This window comes from Nanorana parkeri, unplaced genomic scaffold (genome assembly GCF_000935625.1).
Source record: "Nanorana parkeri isolate BGI_ZX_2015 unplaced genomic scaffold, ASM93562v1 scaffold319, whole genome shotgun sequence".
Classification (NCBI taxonomy): Eukaryota; Metazoa; Chordata; class Amphibia; order Anura; family Dicroglossidae; genus Nanorana; species Nanorana parkeri.
Window position 1 is genome coordinate 834,599 of NW_017306587.1, and position 8,874 is coordinate 843,472.

Genomic DNA, 8,874 nt, shown 5'->3' on the forward strand with positions numbered 1-8,874 from the left:
ATCAAGCGATGTTAAACCTTCCAGTTTTTTTTCTTGTTTATGGGGGCCAAGCTTACAAAAAAAAATTAAAGAATAAATACTTTTTAATTTCCTCGTTCTCTAGTGGTAGCCAAATTGCTATCCCCCCCCCATACGAGTGTCTCCATTAGCTAGCTGCCTGCTGTTGAGACACCAATGCATGCACACTCATACACACACAGCTAGGTGTGGGAATGACTGTGTGTGTTACATTAACAAAGGTTCTAACCCTTTCCCCACCATACAGACTCTTTTTTTTTTTTTTTTTTTTATTTCTGTACTGTGCAGGTGACTTAGGAGGATGAATCTGTAAAAAGTGGGGACATCGGGAGAAATGTGTCCATACGCCAAAGACCGTGAGGCAGGCCAGTGAATGAGGACACAAGGTAAAAATGACTTGCATTGCTCTGCTCTGTTACAAATGCTTTAGGACTGGTTCACACCTGGGCGTTTTACAGCGCTGTAAAACGCTCCGCATGTGAAAACCAATAATTGCTTATGGGCATGGTTCCCACCTGGGCGTATTTCAGCGCTTAGGAATGCGCTGAAAAACGCCCTACGTCCAAAGAAGTACAGGAGCGTCTTTGGGGCGTATTTTCCGCGCGTATCAATTAGGATACATCCGGATAGCGCTCATAAACGCGCGTTTGTCGCATGTTTCTTTTACCGCAAATCGCAGTAAAAACGTGCGGCAAACGTGCATATTCCGTACGCCCAGGTGTGAACCCAGCCTTATTGTGAGTAGCGGAAGCTCATGATTCATACAGATTCTTACTTATTGGTGTGTGTGTGACCCGGCTTGTAAACCCTAAAATAAGGGTTTATGTTTAAGTCCATTTCCACCTTTTGTAAGTGATTAGCATTTATTGTGGTAATGTAGAGGTGCAGTGATGTATATGTGCACATTTTCATGACTCGCATTTCTTTTCTTTTAATGCCTGAATCAAATTTAAAAATGTTCTCCACAGGAAATTGTCTGACACCGGGGTCATATTGTGAAGCAGGCTGTAAACAGCTTCCCCCCTGTGATTCTAAATCACTAAACATCAGCTCTGCCTTTACACATAATACACTGTCCAAGGAAGAGGGGGTGCCACTATGAATACTAATGAATGGGAGGAGTTAGAGCTCAGTTGTAATATACACACTTTGCTTGCAGAGCACAGAGGCGGCCATTTCCATCAGGATATGAAGTGGAAAGCTAACAAGCAAGTTTGTGTTCATATACAGCAACTGCATACGCCTGCTTCATGTTTAATCGGTATACGTTGCAGGCATATGTTTTTTAAAAATACCTCTGCAAAGACAGAAATGGACTTTAAAAGATTAATAAACATGCCAGGACTTTGTATATAGGTAATGTCTGTCTGCAATGCGCCATGAGCCTATATTGTATAACCCTTTTGAAAGTTGATATTTCCATCTTGAAATTCTTATGGCTACATTGCATGATATACCTCTGAACGAGGAAGTGAACTCTGGAAACTGTGCCCACAAAAAGGCAGGCCAGATGGTAAAGGACTGGTCCCCAAACTTGTCTCCCTGTAGCTGATCTGTTCCCCATTACGGATTTGCCATGCCTTGTTCCACAGTGTCTGAGGAGGCAGCCAACTTGGTAGAGGCAGGGCTTTGTTATCTCATGTCCGAGCCTCCAACAATAGCATTGAGTGGCACGCTCCACAGTAGTGACATCACCAAATCTTCTGAGATTAGCAGTCAGGGGCAGCAAGTTACCATATTTTGCTCCCATATGTCAGGGACTCCAGCAAGAACAGAGCAGGAATGTAGTGACCTCACCAAATCTTGAGACGGAGGCTGCTAGATTTGACACTACAATTATACAGCTATGAGGAAGTTTCTAGAATCTCATATGAAGATGTGCTCTGCTAAATTCAAGAGGAATTCTAGATGAAGGTAAATCTCAGGGTGTAATGTTTAGGGAGATGTCCCCGATAACAAATGTACGCTTTCAATTCAAGTCCACTTTAAAGCTAACCTTTTTTTTCCCCCTAGCTCTTCAGTTTGGCTGCCAGTGATGTGCAAGTTGGATCTCGGATTATTTTGACAGCTAACCGTGGCATTGTGAAGATGAGTTTCTTGAAGTGCTGTTGAAGAATTCGCAGAATTTGTTCAAGCATTGTTCCAAGTCAACAAATGTTATGGGAGGCATAAAAATGTCGAGTTCCTCGTGTACAGAAATGGCATTAAAGCCCAACTCTGGACTGTTTTTTTTTTTTAAGGTCCCCAAGGTAGAGTTTAAAAAAAAAAAGCAATTTGGTCAGCAGTACTCGCCACCATACAGCATTGGGTTATTCTCAATCACATGATGTACTCAGTCTTCCAGGGAGAATGACACCATGGTGTCCATTAACCTCCCTGGCGGTCTGATGATTTTTATTTATTTTCAATTTTTGTATTTTTTTTTCCCCTCCTTTTTACGTTTAAATTTTGCCGCCATTTCCGACCCCCTGTGAAGCGTACGCTCGCAAGGGACAGAACCCGGAAGACGGATGCTGGCTTCGGCCGGAGGACACAGCGAGGATCCGTGGACAAGGTAAGTGTGGCGCTGTGTAATCCCGAGTGTGGCTCTGGGTTACGGCTTTTGGTAATGAAAATTAACCCCCTAGCCATACTTGGGAATACCGCCAGGGAGGTTAAATGTTAACTTTTCTAATAGTGTGGCAGAATGGTTTCCTATCCTGTAAGATGCCTGAGCTTTGATGTACATGTATGGAAAGTTCTTTATTCAGAAAGACACTATATGGTGTTTGAACTGTCTGTATGATGACCGGCTTCATATTGTGTAACTCTGTCCTTTCAATTCATCAGAGAACTTGATGCTGATAATAAACTCTCTTCTGTTATTTTTGTGAGATTTTCTTTGGTGCAAGTCTGTACTTAACCTGCTCCATGTTTAGTCCTGCTCAGTGGTAGAAACTTTTTTTCTTCAATATGGAATCCACATCAAACACATATACATTGCCTAGCAAAGCATTCGTTTACATTTTTACAATCATCATCATGTTTCTGAACAGCTGCTTCCAAGTCTCTCAGCTCAGCTTCCCTAAACATCCTATGCAGTACAAGATCACAAGGGACAGAGCAGACTCCAGCAACTGTTCATCTACTAGCTTGGGGGGAGGTAGCTTGATCTGCTGTGTTTGCGGACACACGCCCGCTTACTAGTGCGCACACGCCCGCTTACTAGTGCGCACACAAGGGTGACTGCATAGCACTCTGCTTGACAAAGGAGGCACTCAAAACAAGAAGTGAGGACCAGTGCTCGGGACAAGCTGATTCTGCAAGAAACATACTTTTAAACATCAAGGTGTGCACCATCCATTGTAAGTGATTTCATCAGCATTTGAAATAGCTTAAAATCCCTTTGACCTTAATATCACATTAACCCATTTGCTGTCCACCCATAATAGGGGTCTCGGGGACCCCTAATGTCTCCATTAAGAGGACCTGTCATTTTTTTTCTAGCTATCACATTGGGGCCTTTTTAGCCCCCAATGTGATAGGAATCAAGCGTAAAAAAAAAAAAAAGTCCATTGTGCCACACATGTTACATATCGCCGTGAACGCAATAATTCTAGGCCCATCAATCACTGATAACACTAAACTGATGAGCGCTAAAAGCTTTTAAAGCGTCGCCTATGTTATTTTTTTGCATTTTTGTGGGCGCACGCAATTTTAAAAAGCATGGCATGTTTGGTGTCTATTCACCCGGCATGACCCCGTCATTTATATTTTACCAAAAATATGAGTAATTGTTTTATAACTTTATAGGGAAAGCAGGTTTTTCTCAAAATTTAAATTTTTTTTACTATAAAAATAACCCCCCCCCCCCAGTAGTGATTAAAAACCACCAAAAGAAAGCTCTGTGTCTCTAAAAATGGTATAAAATTAATTTCAGTACAGCGTTGCATGACGGAATAAAAGTACCGCAGCGCTGAATACTGAAAAATGGCCTGGACATCTCTGCGCTGGGGCTGTATTAGATGGGATACTCGGGCCCTGGTGCAGGCGCACTGGCGGTAGGTCCGCCCCTGATCTATACTAGGGGCAAAGAACCTACACGTGTGTGAGCAAACAAGTAAATGCGCACTCAAGGAGAACTGCAAACTCCATGCAGGTGGTGTCCTGGTTAGGATTCCAACCAAGGACCCCCAGTGCTGCAAGGCGGAGGTGCCAGTCACTCAGCCCCTGCGCTGCCTGTGGATATTAAACACGTAGTACTTTAGTAGGTTAATACCTGGTCACTAGATTGGCTTGTAGTTTAGAAAAGACAGTTGGAACCTCCTGAGGACAGACATAAGGCACTTACCCAGGTTGCTCTGATGTTAAAAGGTGCATGCTCGAGGACGTGTGTGACTACCTTGTGTTTTCACAGAGCTGGCGTAAGCATGCAGCTAGTGAAGTCTGAATGTGCCGTGTATGCTCTGCCTACTACCAGTGAGTGCTTGAGTAAAGACGGCATTGGTCAAGCTGCAGTCACCAGACGGAAATCTTTGACGTGACCGTGTCCCTTCACTAAAGCCAGACTTGTAAAAGAAGAGCGTTCACCTTTCCTGCACCATCTAATACTACTTTGCCCAAGTTCTCTAGGAAACCAACATTTTCAGCAGTTCGTCTCCTGGGAACCAGTTTATCAATTCCTTCCCTTGTGTTAGAATAGAATACAAGGCTTTCTGTGCCTCTGGTGAGAGGAGGGGGTGGGGAGGGGTAAGCGGATCCAGGAGTATAGCTCTGTGTAGGATCCAGCAGCCACCTGGACCTAGAAGTGTTAAAGGGTCTCTCTGGTGAAAAACTAAAAATACATCTGTATTGAATTGCCATAAGTTCTCTCTCCTAATAACCAGATCCATCTAGAGACGTTTGTAAACTATTAACCCCTTCATGACCGGCGACTGGCATGAGGTCTGTTTAAACAGACTCCTGCAGCTGGCTTTACAGTAGAACCGATTCTGGCGGCTCAGCTGTCGCCAGATTGCTTCTACGGGCCCCCCTATGTGATGGCAATTCAATTAATGTATTAAATGTAAAAATAATTGTACAAAATTAATTTTAAAGTGTATGAAAACGACGATCTCGCTACAGCTGTTGGGTATGACCGTGCACGCCAGAGTGACCGACAATAATTCTAGGGCCAGTATTTTTGGGTATCTCTAAACTAATGACCTGTGGGGGCTTTTAAAGCGTAATTTGACATTTTGGGGTACTGAATTCTGTCGCTATATCAGACGCACACAATTTTTTAACCTGGGCATTTTGGGTATCTATTTACACGTAACCATCTTTTACATTTTATTTTTTTTTAAAAAGGGTGTTTTGGGGCATTTTTCACTAAATATTGGAGTTTGATAAGGTTTGCACTAATACCGTGCAACATAAATAGTTGCAACTGCCACAATTTTATTCTATAGGGTCTTGGCTTTCAGAAAATATGTTTGGGGGGTTTTTCAGGCCTAAAATGTGGAATCTAACATGGGTGCAAAGAATGAAAAAAAGGCCCGTCATGAAGGGGTTAAATATGCCCACCAGACGTACTTCCTCAATGCACTGACACAATTCAACATCGGAACAATGTAACATTATCATTGGTTGCTGGAAGCAATGCATGATGGGATCTGTAATCTTGGGAAATGGCATCACATGCAGCAGTGAAAAGAGATGCAAAGCATGCTGGGAATCCAGGAGGGTGTTGGAAGTGATAGGCAGACAGAAGGTGGCGCTCACTACATAAAAGGGATTTTTTTTTTCTTGAATGCATTATCAGACTCCTCCAGTATGTATTCCTATTACAGTGCTGATGTTCTAACAGGAGAGGATATGATGGGGACGTTACAAATCCTTTAGATTTGGGGTAACTTATTCAAGTGTTTACAACAAAATACATTCTGGCATTTTGCTTTCATATTAAAAACAACTTTACTTCTGCTTATACACTTGTTCAACGTCCCAATGGCTCTTTGGTCCCACATGCAGTAATGCCTCTAAACCTCTTGGTGCTGAAATGCAGACGTGTGATTGGGGATGTGATCTAGAACTGCATAGAACTACACACAATACGTGAACTTGCCTGGGCAGTCTCAGTAAGAATTCAGATGCCTTAAGTGGAGGGAAGTTGTTTTCAGCCGCATGGCCTGCACCTTCCCAAAGGCACTCGTCTGCAGCATCTTAACGTCATATTTCTAATGTTACAGTAGTAAGCTCTAATGTATTAGTGGGGCGGGCCTTAAAGGGGTGTATTCATAAATAATTTGCAGACCACTTTGTTCTGCAAAACTGCATTTACATTCATTCAGTGCTAATGGAGGCAAAAGACATGTTATTACAGTTCACCTGGAAAGAAAATAGCAATATCTGTGAAATACTACATTACGGCCACTAGATGGAGCTGAGGTGCAATACATACTACTTTCCTGTGCTCCATCTAGTGGTCATAATGAGGTATTTCCCTGATATTTTCTTTCCAGGTTAAATGTAATAACGTTTGTTTTTGCTTCCATTTGCACAGAAAGAATGTACATGCAGCTTCACAGGAAGAATAGTTGTGATTTTTTTTTTTTTACAATTACACCCCATCGTGACAGCTGCCAATATCCGTACCAGTGCCTCCAACTGATACGTAAATTGGCAGGCAAAGTCCAGCTTTTAGAGAGAAATAATAAATGCACACTTCATAAAAGAATTTTGCATTGCAGACAAAGCATGGAACTACAAAAGGTGGCGATTTCACAGTGCCATGTGACCATGTTTTATGATCACTCCCCCCGCCCGAGTATAGGTATTACATGACACATGGTCAGAAAGGTAAACTTAGCCTGTAAAATATTTGATTGGTTAAAAAAAAAAATTAAACTCGCAAACCGACAACTGGTTTTAGTGGCATATAAATAATCTCATGATGCAGTTGTAATCAAAATTATTTCAGCCTGTTACAAATCAGGCACCCTAGGGGAAAATGTCATACTGTCTGAGTAAGCTGAAGCTTGAGTCATTGGACCTTCCAACAGGACAATGATCCCTAGCATACCTCAAATTCCACCAAGGCTTGGTTGCAGAAGTAGTCCTGGAAGATTCTCCAGTGGCCATCACAGTCACCTGACTTGAACTCCGGTTGGATTTGAAGAAGGTGGTTGCAGCTTGCAAACCCAAGAACATTAGTGAACTGGAGGCCATTGTTCATCAGGAATGAGCTGAGATTCCAGAAGCTAGTGTCTGGCAATGCATCTCAGTTGCAGCAGGCCGTAACAGCAAGAGGTTGCTCTACAAAGTGCTAAAGATGCTTGCCGTGAAGGGATTGAATCAATCATTTTGAGACTGCAGAAGACATTAAAAAGTTGCATTTTCAGTTGAATTTGGGGAAACCACTTGAAACTAGGAATGCACCGATTCGGATACTAGTGCCGATACCGAGAATTTAGGCGAGTACTCTTATTCACCCAAATGCTCCGATACCAGAACTTCTGGTCAGAGGGAGCTCTCTCTGACTGGCAGTGCTGAGGTAGCATGGAGCCGGCTTCCTTTCCATTCAGGAAGTTGGGAGGTGAGTTATGACCCACCTCCCCGATTGGCTACGAAGCAGGCTTTACTTGTTGCTAGGCAGCCTGGCTTACTAACCAATCAGGAAGCCAGATGGCACCTCATGACTCACCGCCGGCTTCCTGATTGGTAAGCCTCAGGAAGTGAAGCCGGTGTTCTTGTGCTAGAACACCGGCTTCCCAAGCAATCAGGGTGACTGGTCATGATCCACCGGCCAACTTCCCGATAATCGGGGCACGCGGCACCAGTACTTGGTATCAGCGAGTACTGAAAAAGAAATATTGGTACTCGTTACTGAAAAACAGGTATCGGTGCATCCCTACTTGAAACGTGTTGTGTTGACTTATTCCAATTGCTTGTGTTTGATTTGTTCATTGCAAACAGCTGAAAGTCTGTCAATGTTGCCAATAGACCTGATTTGTAATGGCGGATGAATGATATTGCATTACAAGTGTATAAACTTATGGAGAACCCGAAAGAAAACTGCACAAAACCATTTGATGTTATATGTTTTATTAATGGTCATCAGACTTGCCTAATAAAAACATATACAATATAAAAAAATTCTAAATTAAAACTCAGAGGTAAAAGAAAAAAAAAAAAATAAGATCCCCAATTAAACGTGTCCTGCAACTTATAATGCTTAGTGTACTAAACTGGATTCTCTTGGTACATAAAATAGGACATTTGATATATTTATATAAATATGATGTATTGCGGTATTTACAGTTACAAAATTAAGGAAAACTGGGTGCACCGGCTGAGGAAAGCTTTGCTTTCAGTGCGCTGAACCTCTGAAATGGTTGATGTTTCTCCATAGCTGGAGGGAGTCCAGTCCCTCTCTATTAGGTTGTCCAGCTGCTTTTTTTCTTTTGCTGTCCAGTTGCCATGGCAACAACCACTTTTTACAAACAGGACACACACACAGACACACAAAGGTGTGACACTTCCGTGGACTCTGATGACCTTCCATATATGTTACCCATTGTATGCAATAGTAAAAGAAAGCCTTCAGGGGGGTGAAATCTTCTTTAAAAAATAAAAAATCAGGTATTTCAGATTACAGGAGAAGAAGTCACAGAGAAAGAGAAGAGTGCACACAGAGACACTTCAAAAGTCATGTTAATTCTCTCAAAAATGCCAATTCTTGTATTAATCTGAACCAGGCAAGTCATTTGATTTGGAGAGTAGAGTGTAAAACTCCGTCTCCCGTACCCATGGCAGGTGGCCATTTTGTAAAATGAGCATCTGGGCCATTTATCACATCAACGTAGACTGTGAGCAACACTGATTTCACCTGCCCAG